We start from the raw sequence: 14,215 nt of genomic DNA on the forward strand, positions 1-14,215 counted from the left end.
TTAACGTACGGCACCAACATTATAAGTAGGCTACTGGAATTAATCCTCGTGCCTGAAGCAAAAAGAGCTCAGTAACTAAATGCAAAAGATCTAAAAGATATTCATGCAACTAGCAAGCTTGCCCACTCGCGGTATTTGAAGACGCGGCAGCTACAGTGTGTTTACATTTTCAGGTGTTCGTGCCTTGCCGTAGTGCTGCCATGGTACAAGAGTTTGACTTGACACAGTTTGCAGTTGACTTGTTTCGCCAATTTGTTTTCTGTAAAATGTTCCCAAACTTTAGAAGCTCTGGGTCGGCTTTTTGGTGTGTTCTCCGTGCTTTCCGCCATGCTTAACTTCTTCTTCTCAGTTTCTGTGAATAATGTAAACAGAGGGACCGATACTGCCCCCACCACTTCCTGTAGTGAACTGCAAGTACAGATGAGTCCTTACCAGCCGGTACTAGATTTTACCAATATAAAAAAACAATAATACGACGCGTCGACACTTGAATTCCCACGTCGACAAATTTTTATAGTCGACACAAATGATTATGTCGACGAATCATTGCAGCCCTATATTAAACTAATTATTCCCATTCTGTCTCCCTGTAGTTATTTTTAAGTAGTTTAGTGTATTTGTTTTTATAGAATCCCAAATGTCACTGCAGATTCTAATTCTACTTAGCTCTGCCATTTCTCTGTACTTCCAGTAAAAATAGAGCTTATTTCATGTTAATGTGAAGGAATCCTTTAATAATGTTTGTTCCACTTTACATTCAGTGTATATCATTAAGGGATTTGTAATAACTGAAAGATTAAAATCAGAGGCATCTGTTTTTTACTTTGATTGTCAGACCCTTTTAAACTGTAGGGATTATTTTTTTACCACCTCTTTTCAGCCTGTTTTGGGGGCCTTTAACATATTTAAAAAGTCACCCAATTGTGTCCCCCAAAGCTGCCAATCTGGCCCCCAAAAGATGAATGAATTCAGAAAATGTGAGGAGGAAAAAAAAATTTTTTTTAAGGAAATCCACCTGTTAGTCCTTAGGAATAAATATGATGAACTCTCCACTTCAGGCTATGGAGCCTTAGAAATATGTAGCAAAATATTTCAAATGACCCTTTATAGCTGGCTGCAGTATATACAATAGGCACTGATCTCACTGCCAATGCCTAAAAACTACTTTTTTAACATTTATTTTAAACTCTGACCCCCAGAGCATCTGTTAAGATAAGAAATGGGCCATTGTACAAATGTAGTTGATGACTCCTGAATTAGAGGGATGCTGTTTCACTCAGAGGTAGCAAAAACATTGAAGATATGAGACAGAAGCAACAACAAGGGAAATGTCATTTGCACTGTCAAAGATTTTAATTAACAGACATTCACAGTCTGAATAAAACTGGGGTAGCCTGGCTTTTCCTGACTTCTCTGAGAAAATGACACCGGTTTTAAGGTCACTACAAAGAAGACTTAATGAGATAGAAAAAGAATGGATCAAGTCTAATCACAGCATAGATGATTATTCAAGTCTAGAATGATGTTAATGATGATGTTCTCAGCAGTTTTGGCAGGCTTTAGTTTGGGACAGTGTGACAGAAAAGACAGAAAAAGTAAGCTGTTTTTAGTTAGGGAAAACATGTGCTGTCAATTACACAACATTTTTTTTTTTTTTCATGGAAGGGCTTGTGTATTTTTTATTTCAGAAGTCAATGCCAAACCACAACAACAAAGTTCTGCAGTAAAACAAATCCTGAAGATAAAGTGTCCTGCCAAAATGTGCACATAACTGTCCAAAACTAATAAACTTTTCATTTTAAAAGTTTAAAATGTGGCATTCATGCTAATTTCAGATGTAAACGTTATTGATTTTACACAACATCCCAACTTTTTTGGAACAAATGTTGTAAGATATAGCCTTTAGCATTGTGATTTTGTTGAAATATGCTTTTATGGACAAGATTGGCACTCTGACAGCCCTCTGATGATCCTCAGTTAATCAGTTATTAATCAACAGTAATGTTATGTTACAAATATTTTAACAGATTGAAATCTAAGTGCAAACTGATGTAAAGCATGCAGTCTTTTTTAGTACCAGTTTGAATGATCCCCATAAAATAATCCATCCTAGAAACACTTTTTTAAAGCCTCTGGACCAGAGTACCTCATAAAGTCTATACGTTTTCCTCTGTGATCATGTGAGAAGGTAATTATGAGAGTGCAGTGGAGAGAGAAACAGGTGAGACTGAAGCACCTTGACTCAGGTCCTCTCTTCATCGTCTCTCTGTTCTGCTCGAGGGATCACACAAGGAAATTAGAATAACCGAGACAGGAGCAGGACGGACTTAATGATCAGTAGAATTAACGCTTTCTCACAGACAGAAATACACACACTTCTCGACTATGTCTGTCTTTGTATGCTTACTGGAAAATCCATCAAAAGAGAGCCAAACGCACACAAAAAAAGGGGGTTTGGAGCACATGTGTACTACGTATTTATACATTTAAATAACAGGGTGAAAACATACACTTTTGATGTTAGTGTTTTATATTTATCAAATCAGTCTTTCTTTGAAAGTCACAGTAAAGTCATTTCAGTGTATTTTGCATTTCTTTCCAACTGTTTGATTGATTCATTGCTTCACATTATATCAATCACTCAATCAATCTTGTATAGAGCCACTTCATAATCAAAGTTATTTCAAGATGCTTTACAAAGAGGGCAGGTCTAGACCATTGTAATAAAGGTCATGTGATATGTTTTATAGCAATCTGATAGCTCTATCTGTGCTGAATGCTAAATGTTTACCATGGGGTATATACGCAAAACCTTTTTCGATATACATTAAGACCCTGTTACATCAGTGGTACAGTTACGTGAATGTTTTGTGAAGATTGTAAGATAAGAATATGACAAAATTTTTGAGAAAATGCATATAGTATTTATTATTGTAGTATACAAATAAAGATTTCTTTGAGATGCGGTGGTAACATTACACACTCTACGCTAGTATTACACCAGGCAAAAGCTTCACTGCAAAACTGCTTTTTATTTGCAAAATCTTGTAAAATGTTTACAAGTTACAGCCCCAGCCTCAGCTCCAACACCTTCTCCTCTAACCACTTCTCAGAAAACTTGCATTCAGCTTTCACTTGCATGTACACACCAGTTGATCACATAGTTAATTTTCTAGCTAGGGATGCAGTGGAGCTTTAAGGACACACTGATATCTCAGTGGGCCAGAACATAAGTAAGCGTGGACTGGTGTCAGAATGCCTTCATTTTGCTACATTGATTTATGAACTTTTAATAGTTTTTAAAAACCTGCATTTTCACTGTACCAACAATTGTTCCCATTATAGAGAGATGACCTTTCTAGACAAGAAATATAAATTTCATCATGAAAATCACGCAGAATTAAGGTTTTATCATGTTAATGGGATAAGACAGGGCTAAAATGTTATTAATGTGCTGTCTGATAGTCAAAATCTATGATTACCTCCACTGTGCCTCTGATATTTCCATCAAAATACAAGCTGTAGAGTAGCTGAGAGCAGGAGGAGCGTGTGTACTAAGGAAGCAAAGGAAGAGGGCACCAACCGTTATAATAACAAGCAATTAGAGCTAATGACAGGGGAACCAACACCAATGAATAAGTTCTGTGACATAGTAACATTAGTAGCTTTCTCAAGAGTTTCCTTCCTATAAAAAGCTGTTCAGTAGGTTAAAGCTGTCACTCTGATGAGTTGATAATGGATAGTTGTTAAAATTGTCTGACCACACCATGAAAGTAATCCATGATACGTATAAACATGATTGAAATCCTTATAGTAATTGTTTTGATTAAACTTATTTTAAATTAGAGGAAAAAGAACTCACACATCTAAAATTCTCTAAAATATATTTGTATGTTTGTGTTGGATGGTCTGATGTTAAAGGTATTTGATAGAGAAAAGAGTTTTATAATTTCGTATCATCTTAGCAGCTCAGGGGCATTCGATACTAGAACTTAAGTGTTCTGTTACTGAATAGAATGACTCATTTTTAAAAATCCCATTCATGCATTCATTAAAAAACATATTTAATTGATTAATCAATTACTATAATAATTATTGGGTAAAGCTGTTGCATTGTTTTGATGGAAGGAATCAGTTTGGATCGTGGTTTTGAATGCTGTGTTTACTTTTGTGTTGAGAGCCTTGAGAAATTAAACCACACTCTCTGGAAGTGTTGGTTAATATTTTGGGGAAAAGCCTAACATAAAAGTATTTAGCGAGAATCTTTAAATAGATTCAAGTGAAACCTGAAGTGTGTAATTTATGCTTGTTTGTGATGTAATTCTGCACATTTTTTTTTAACTTTGCTGACTTTTGTTTTTGGCTCTTTTCCCTGAAGGGCATTTGAAAATCAGAGATGCTTTGAGTGTTTTCATCTCTCTCTGTGTCTGGATTGTTGTTACAGTGTGTGTTTGTGTGTGCACGCATGTGTATGTGTGTTAGTGGCATTGGTCTGCATGTGGAGATGAAGAGCAGATAAAGAGTGTGACTGTGCAGACTAGTGGAAAAGTCTCCAGGGGCGAAAAAGCCACTCCAATCAACCAAACGGAGATGACATTAACCCCCCATAGAGGCTTGTGTGTGTCTGTGTTGGTGTGTGTATGTGTGAGTGAGACAGAGAGAGGGGGCTGGGCTTTTTCTGATCAAGTTAAAGCACCTCATCTGTTGCTTTTTGCATCATTAGCTTAAAAATAGAGGACCGTGCTTTTCTATACACTCATTCATCTGTATGTTTGTGTATCTGTTTTATTTTGTGTGTGTGTGCTGATGTATTTGATAGTGTTTTTACAGACAAATGCCCTTTTAATCAAACACTTGAGTTTCCTCTTTCTTTAATTATGTGGGACTTAATGATGCACAAAGCTTTGTTGTCTTCATTAAAACAAACTCCCCCTCCCTAACTCCCTCTCTCTCTTCGGTCCTCTCTCTCTTTGTCTCTCTCTATGAAGTTAAAGTCCTTAAACTTTTTTATCGGATATTTAATAACAAGGTGTGGTGTTAAACTAATAAGAGGGAGGACTACAAACCTCTGGAAAGTTTTTATGCATGTAAATCAGTTACAGAAAGCACAGGAGGAAAGGCATTCACAACAACAAAAAAGATTAAAAAACCGTAAAATAGAATAAAATATTGACTGTTTAATGAAAGAAAAGAGGAGGCAAAGAATTCAATAAAATGCAAAAGGATTATCTTTATTCTTGAAATCATTTGTGCCAAAGAACAAGAGCAAAAAACTGACTTTTTTTTTTTTTTTTTTTTTTTTTTTTTACCTTACCCTACCCTTGTTAATCTTTTAAAAAAAAGTGTCAGTGAGTTTTGGGTTGTCAGGTGTACTTCCTTTTAGCCATTTTCTTATATCACAAGTGTCATTATATATTTTCCCCTTTAAAATATAAAATAGAATGATAAAATGCAATCTTGTAGGAACAGTGTGTTGTCTCTAATAACATGTGGGGACAAGATATTGTCTTAGAGGAACATGACATTACCTTATTACATTTTATTTTCTCTAAAACTGCATTGGAAGATGTAATTGTCCTATGAAAACATGTTTTACCTCATGGAGACCACTTTTAAATATGGAATATTATTGGATCATGTTGCTGTCATTTAAACCATGGTATTGTGAATTCTCAATTCTGATTGGCTCTGGAAGTCCGATCTGAGTCAATTAACTTTTAATATTTTGACACCTATGGAACATCTTAAGTCATTCTAGTCAAAAAATCTTGATGCTGTTTCAAATCAATGTGCTGCAGTCGTTAGATGAAAGGTGTAACCATAGCAACAGGACATCGTCCGAGGACGCAAATATGAAATTAGATACAACAATGACAATTTCATCATTTCATGCAAATTATTTGGTGAATATGACAAATTTGATGACTGGGATGCTGCTGAGGAATGTTGGTGTTTGTTTAGTCATTCAGCCCCAGTGTTGGGCAAGCTACATGAAAATGTCATGAGCTAAGCTAATAGTAACGCTACAGAAAATCAGCTTCACTAAACCTAAACTACACCCTGCAGAAACATAGCAAACTAAGCTTCAGCAACACCACAAAAGTAGCTGAACTACTTTAAAGCTATTTTCAATTTTTATCATTATCATAAACTTTTTTAGGAGTGGCCAAGTCAAAGCCCAGACCTTAGTCAAATAGAAAACTTGTGGCTTGACTTGAAAAAGGGCTGTTGACTCTGAATATTTGACTATGATACCCCTGCAACCTGACAGAGCCTGAGTAGTATTGCAGAGAAGAATGGAGTAAAATTGCAAAGTCCGGATGTGCAACCCTGACAGAGCTACCTACACAGACTCAATGCTGAGATTGCAGCCAAAAGTGCATCTACCAAACACTGACTCAAAGGGGGTGAATTTTTATACAGTCACTTATTTTACATTACATATTTTTATTTAATTGATTCTACCTTATAGAAATGTATTTTCTGTTTTCACATCAAAAAGTGTTCTATCACTTTTTACAGGCACTGTACTCATGAACCATCATCATCATCAGTGTACAGTCGGTAATAAAGCTCACTAACTTTAGCTTGAAAGGATTATTTATAGAATAAGACATGATATGTCCCTATACTGATAATTTGAGGGGACTGGTCTTGAAAGATCCCAGGCCTTCATATAGTTTGAGGGCGCTCTGTTTGGCTAACAACCCTAACCATAGCAAACTATAACTCTAGCATACCCTAACCCTAACAGTAACCCTAAATGAGCCCAAAAATGTAAGACTCGGGGGAGGGGCCCTACGGCCTTGGGGGTTGGGTTTGAGTGGCCAGGATCTATCAGGGGACTGATTTCAAAAGATCCCAGGGCCTTACATAGTTTTAGAGTGCTCTGTTTTTCTAACCCTAACCCTAACCCTAGCTAACCCTAACCCTAACCATAATCCTTAGGGGAGGGGCCCAGGGCCTTGGGGGTGGGGTTTGTGTGGCATGTATATATAACAGGAGTGGTTGTGAAAGATCCCAGCCCTTCACATAGTTTGAGAGCGCTCCTTTTTTCTAACTCTAACCCTAACCCTTCTCACTCTCTAATTAGTCCTAAGATTTACACAGCTCTGATCTCACTTGATCAATATTGTGCAGGATGCTAATGTTTAAAAAAGTCATAGCTAACTTTACCTAGAGAGGCAGAGGATGACATCACCTTATTATTTATAGATAAATACTACATACGGCATGTGTAAAATGATGCATTTGTCATTACATTTTGTGCATATGTGTTCTCAAGCCACCTCAGCCACACACATCTATCTTTCATCCATGTCTGTGTCAGCGGGCAATTTATTTTTCATGAAAAATTGAGTGGACAGAAAATGTTGAAAACTAAATTTGAAAAGCTGACATGTTGACAGAATAGAGGACAGAAATGTGTAAAGAAAAACTTTGTGATAGAGAGTAAGAATGACCTGTCTCTCTGATTTAATGAGAAGGTGAAATACTTGAGCTTCTGAAAGAGGACTTAAAATCTCAGAGAGAAAGTTTGTATTAAGTATCAATAGTGCCCAGGTACTTTTTAATCAGTTTACAGTGAGAAACGCTCTCCCTCTTCTGTTGTGGTCTGTTGTTGTTTCGCCTGTTTGTACTGGTAAAAGTGATTCATTGCTCGGTTTAAATAAAGTAGCTGGGTTCACATGGTTCTTCACCCTGCTGCAATATGCAGCCTCTGCTATGTAATATGCACATTTATCACCCAGCTAGGTGTATTAAACATGCTTTAAAATATATTAAAGTTTTTATATCAAAGCAATATTCATCCCAAATCAAATACATGTTTTTTTTTTTTTTTTGTTTTGTTTTAATGTTTTGACAGAGGAAACACTTTAGACCGGTGCAGTCATCCTGCTCTTAAGGATTACACTTACTGTATTGGGTCTTTCTATACATACCATGGATTCTTTCAAACACCTACTAGCTTTTAGAAGTAGGACCTGTGAAATACTAACTACATCAAAAAAGTCTGTCCTTTAGTGCAATTGAACATGAATTCAAATTTGTTATGTTGACCATTGTGTACTTTATTTCCCATCCTGCAATTTAGTGTCTTTCCTTTACATCTCCCTATCTGGTTAAAATGCACATCATTAAATCAATTTTAAAGTTGAAACTTAGCTTAAAGATCAGCTCATCCTGTTTATAATGAACTAGTTCGCATTCATTGTTAATAATTTAAATATTGAACTAAGTTAACGGTCAAAAACATTAACTACCAGTAGTTAAGATATACTATTCAGCCTCCAGGGAAAATCTACTCCAGGGGGCTGGAAAGGAGATTCCAGATTATCGAACCCCGGATTCAGGAGGAACAGTACAGATTCCATTCTCTCCATGGGACAGTAGACCAGCTCTTCACCCTTGCCAGGCTTTTTGAGGGAGCATGGGGATTTCCTTATTCAGTCTTATAGACTTGGAAAAGGCTTATGATTGTGTGTTGGCCTTCGCCGGGGCTGCCCCTTGTCTCTGATTCTGTTTGTGTTGTGACATAATCTCGAGGCCTCATCGAGGGAGGAGGGTTTCACATGTGGGACCTTAGAATTTCTTTTACTTTTGGAGATGATGTGGTTCTGTTGGCTTCTTCTGCCAGGGACCTCCAGCAGGCATTGGAGCGGTTTGTAGCTCAGTGCAAAGCAGTCCAATTGAGGGTCAGCACCTCTGTGTCTGAGGTCATGGTTCACTCCCGGAAAACAGTGGCTTTCTCTCTCTGTGTGGGGAGTGAGTCCTTGCCCCAAGTAAAGGACTTCAAGTATCTTAGGGTCTTATCCACAAGTAGGAAGAATGGACCATAAGATTGAGAATGGTGTGGCGTCAGCAGCACTGCAGGCGTTGTACTGGATTGTTGCGGTGAGGAGGGAACAGTGACAGAAGGCAAGCTCTCAGTTTACCAGTAAATCTTCGTTCTAACTCTCACCTTTGGTCATGAGATCTGGGTAATGAAGGAAGAAAAGAGATTGTGAGTTCAAGTGGTCAAATAACATTCTTCAGGAGGGTGTCTGGACTCAGCCTTTGAGATAGGGTGAGGTACTTGTACATCCAGGTGGAGCCTGAAGTTGAACTGCCACTCCTTCTGCTGCAGTCAGAGTTGTAAATGTAAGGAAACCAGGAGGACTTTACTGACTTTTACAAGGTGTTTTTTTTCTCAGACTCCCCTGTATCAGACAAACTGTCAGTAGTCCTAAACTTACTTTACCAGGTAGAAGATAAGACCGCCATGTAAACAGGTAGACCCAGTCTTTCATCTCTCTCTTCTTTTGTTTCTCATCCTCCATTGTATGACCTGTTTGTTAACAAGCAGCCGCTTCTCATTAAACAGCACTTACCTAACTTTTAATGAAGCTGTTAGAAGGACTTACTGCTCACTAACACATTTGTTGCCACATCCTCCCAGAGACAAACTTTAGATGGAAAACAGTTTCACTACAGTCTCATTATTGTTGTGGTTACTGTCCATGTTGTTACTGTGGACACAGTCTGATAGCATTAAGTGTTGTGGTTCTTAGTTTTACTTAAAAGCAAAGTTTCACATGGCAGATGTTTGGTCTGTTTTTTTTTTTTTTTTTTTTTTTTTTTTTTTTCTGTGTCTAGCCTCTCCTGAATAAACCCAAGCATAATGTGGAAAAGTATTTCATTGGTAGTAAAAATTAAAGGTGTTGATATACCATTTTTTTGTCCTATGGAACATTTTAGATGTTGGGTGCTAATTCCTCTCATGGAAAAGATTTATGTCTTTTTTGTCAACAATCAAATTAACAAAATAAAGATCAGTAAAAATACCATGTCTAAGGTGTTTGAGGCCAATATTTTTTCTACGTTTTAAACCTACCCTCAAACAAGATTAATGTATTAAACATACCAAAGGGAAGCCTTGTGGGGAGGATAGCTATTATTTTGTCTTTTTTTTTTTTTGTTGTTTGTTTTTTTTTTTTTTTGTTTTTCACAAAGGAAAAACCCTGCTGGATTTGGACCTGGCAGCCCTGAACGTGGGGCATGACCAAACTCCTTGAATATAATTTGATTTACTGAGGCTAAGGTTTTACTTAGTCAAAGATCTTTTTTCCAAGGAAGACCAGGCCAACTTTTCTAGTGAAGATTAGTTTAGGTTCAAATCAGAGAATTTTGTAAATTTAACATCTATGGACAGTGGATGTTTTATTATGAACAGACTGATTTTTTGAAGAAAAGGAAATCTGTATCATCCACAATCTTTTTCATCATGTCAGACTAGGGAAAAATAATTGACCTTTTTTCGACTCAAAAAATGCACATGATTGGTATATTTACCTTTGAAATGTCAAAACAGCATGCCCCTGGACCCCCAAAAGGTTTAGAGTCCCTCCCACCATAGTCTTCTTCATTGTGATCTATAATCCGACTGTTAGATGTCACCAATATTCCCAGTTTGACCTTTAACACTTTTAAACTTAATAGTTCATACACAGTGTGAGGCCTGAGTCAGAACTCTGCATGATTAAGACTATTACTCCATGGAATCATGACAGTTACATGCTCAGCACCATGGACAGCACTACACATTAGACAACTATGACGTGGCTGCTATTCTGCTCTGTCACACTTGTATAACTCTGCATAAGGAAATATTTACTGAATGATTTAGAAAATTATAGACTACAGCTAACATTGACTGAGGCAGTAAATCTATGTACAATATTATAAGACAATATGATGACAACCTACTTGTGAACCTACATGCATGTTTCATGTGTGTAGTGAGAGAGAGTCAGGCAATCATCAGATCCCTGGTTCCAGCCCAGGTAGTGCCCATTATTCTGCTCTACAGGATCAAGAAGCAGGTCCCAGTTCTCGCACTGTAATTTCATGAAATTGCCACATTTTAGTTCTATTTCCTGTTTCATGGCAAACACACAAACAAAAAAAAGAGCAGCTTTCTCTTTCAGTGGGAATGACCCATTACTGGTATCATAAAAAGTGTGTGCTTCTACATCTAAAAGTCCTGGACTGAATTTCTGTTGACTTCCATCCCTGAAAGCACATGCACAAACATGTTTGATATAAATATGTCTGGATTGGACAGACTCCAACTTGATCAGAAGCAGTAAAATATTCATATTCAGACACCACACACCTGAGGAATATTTGGACAAATTAACATGTAGCAAGCCTTGAGGTTGGGCAACAACCCCTAGTGGTTTGGGGAAGAAAAAAGTGCCTTGAATTGGGCTTCAATTGTGTAGCCAGTCCAAATCAACAAAAGAAATGCCAACCAGAAATGAAAAAAGCTGCATCACTTTCCACAAGTGACTTTGGTACTCACTAAAAACTTCTTTGCATTGATATTAAAATAATGTAAATTGATGGCTAATATAACAAAATTTGTTATGGCTATGTCAAATGCTTGAATGCATTTAAAACATCTTCATAGGTGGAATTTTTTTTTCTCTCATATGATGCAGAAGGCATTTTATTTGCAAACAGTTTCACTTTTTCATTCCACTCAAACACCTGCCTACACTGATTATCCAGCAAGAGGTGAAAGATCACTCTGACTGAAGCACGGATGCGTGTAAACTGCCGACCCCTCTGTTTCTCTGGGTTATGGCAGCGCTGAGTCGTGGTTGGCTGACAGACAGGAGGCTTGGGCAGCAGCAGCTGTCTGCTCCACACTGCAGATGTAAATAACGGCCCAACATCACAAGCGCACATCCACAGCTTATACACAAACACGCTCATAGAGAAACACCTCCCACGGCACCTTGGGAAATTCTTCCGCACTTGTCTGCCATCTGTTAGTGTACACGAAGGATGGAGAACGGAGAGAGAGGGGAGGGAAACAGGTGGGAAGGAAGCCCATTCAGCACAGGTGGTAGGTTAGTCAGAGAGAAGGAAAATAACAAGAGAAAAACAGGTGAGAAAAATAAGACACAGATCATGTTTAAAGTCAGTGTACCTTGCAAAAACAGTTTTTCTTATGAAATGAGAGAAAGATTCAATTTAAGTACAGGAACAGAAATGGTTTCGATCCTAAGAATTTAACATGAAGTCACTGTTTTGTAATTCAAAAGCCTCTTTAATTAAGTGTTACTGAAGGACATTCAAAGGCTTGAAGAAGCACTTCAAACATTTTAAATGTCAAGGTCAGCTTAGTGCTTGTTTAGATTAATACATGGATCAAAATCTGTTAAAGTGGGGGTATGTTGCCTTTTTTCAAAGCTTTACACCATCTCTGTGATACCCACGTAGTAGCTTCACATAGTTTACAGCTCAAAAAAATTCCTCATGTTTCTCACACTGGCGTCCTGAAAAACCTTTATTTTAACTCCGTCTGAAATGCTTCGGTTTCGCTGCTTTCTCTTTAACCCCTTCTGGCACATTTCATTTTGTAATCGATAAGTTTTAGAAGTAATTTTATCTGGCAAACAGTGTGGACAGCTACGTTTGGGGTCCGATATGCATGATGTAAGCTGTCAGACGAATGAATGGACTTGATCAATTTGATTTAGATAGTTGTTTACATAGATATTAAACTGTACAGGAGGTTACGGTTATTAAAAATCACGAAAAACACACAACAAATTACATACTGTGAGTACAGAAATTATTTGGAGAAGCGGTGTTGTACGTAACTTTATCACTAACGGAGCCGTTAGCAGGCTAGCAGGTCTGTTCCTAATAAGGGCCCACTTCCGTTGTGTTGTGACTTTTTATTTGCATCTGCTTTGCCAAGTTGTTGTATTTTTGTGCTGTTGTGGAATCTGTTTGCCTCCAGGCTGTGCCGAGTTTATGTATCCATGTGCGGCGCTGAGTGTTTGTATTCATGTGCTGCAGCAAGTTTTTGTATTTGTGTTGTGAACTTTTGTTTTTGTGTTTTTCTCAAACGTCGTCGGGTTTTTTCTTTTTGCAAAGCGTTTTGAATTTGCATTCGTGTGACACCTCTCAGCCACTCTCTAATTCCAAGAAAACTGCCACATACCTTTATCTTGCTGTTTGAAAATTTGCATACGCGAAAAGTATGGACACCCAACATTGTGACTTTATATTTATGTTTTAAAAATCGTAAAAGTATAATACCCCCTCTTTAAATAACATTCTTGGTTGGTCTGGTGAAAACTTTTCAAGCCAGAGAAGCCTCATCAGTTTTTTCCAAAGCAGAGTGAGCTCTGTTTTGTGATGGCTGCACTTGAGTTGTTTCAATTGCTAGCAACTAAAAAAAAACAAACTTTTGTTAGCAGCCCCAGTCAAGTTTGGAAAACTACTCTTAAGATAATTTTTCTTAAGCTGTGCATGCTTTAGTTGCAAAAAATGAAATATTGTTATTACAAAATCTTCAAAAACTTGCAAGCATTAGCATTTATTGTTAACACAGTTTTGAATTCCTTGGTTAGTTAAAAACAAATCATTACATCTTTAAAAATGAAAGAATGTGACAATTTTCTGGGTCCTGATGGCAGAGTGATTTCCTTTCTTTTGTCACGTGCACATTGAAGGACAGGATCTTTCCTGGCCCTGGTACCATTCTGGTAATGCAGACTCCAAACTTTCTAGGGGTCCAAGGGCATGAACCCTTTGGAGAAAATTATGTAAATTTGAAAGTTTAAGTCCCTTTAAAGAGAAATCCAAAGTTTGTGACTTAACATAATAGATGTATTAGAATGAGGTTGCATTTGAAATGTAAAAAAAAAAAAAAAAATACTGGGATTTATGTGTGACTGGATTTTGAACTTTAACAATTTAAAAGTGTTTCAAAAGTGGGTCATCAAAAGTATCATAATGGAGCGTTTTGTGCCAGAAAATAGTAAATTTAACCTTTAATTTCTGGTGAGTGCATGTCTAATTTTCACTTGAATCAGAATCAGCAGGAACAGACATCTTACCTGCTGGAGCTGCGTTTTAATGCATATCTCACTTGTCTTTAGTCCTGGATGATTAAAAGAAGCTGACTGTGGCTTTGTCTCTCGCAAAGCAGCCAGTGCAATCCCTTCTGTGTGTTAGCATTACAGTGCTAAAGTTTAGTAAAGTATCTGATTATAGACACTGTCTAGTCCTGCTAAGTCTGTGAAAATAAAATCATCCAACGCTAATCATCATTGAAGACTTTTATTTTGAAGGGCGACTTCAGCAAATGGAGTGTTCTCAGAAGAAACTTAAAACCAAAGACGTCTCATCAACAGGAGAGAGATATAACTTC

At 37.3% G+C, this 14,215-nt stretch overlaps 1 protein-coding gene across 6 annotated transcripts in view; it reads left to right on the top strand.

Annotated features, from left to right (window-relative positions):
• The window catches only part of atrnl1a (attractin-like 1a), a 450,037-nt gene that overhangs the window by 307,859 nt on the left and 127,963 nt on the right, over nucleotides 1-14,215 (top strand). The gene's annotated exons all lie outside the window — the stretch shown is intronic.

The sequence above is a fragment of the Cheilinus undulatus genome, linkage group 6, assembly GCF_018320785.1.
Source record: "Cheilinus undulatus linkage group 6, ASM1832078v1, whole genome shotgun sequence".
NCBI classification, from domain to species: domain Eukaryota; kingdom Metazoa; phylum Chordata; class Actinopteri; order Labriformes; family Labridae; genus Cheilinus; species Cheilinus undulatus.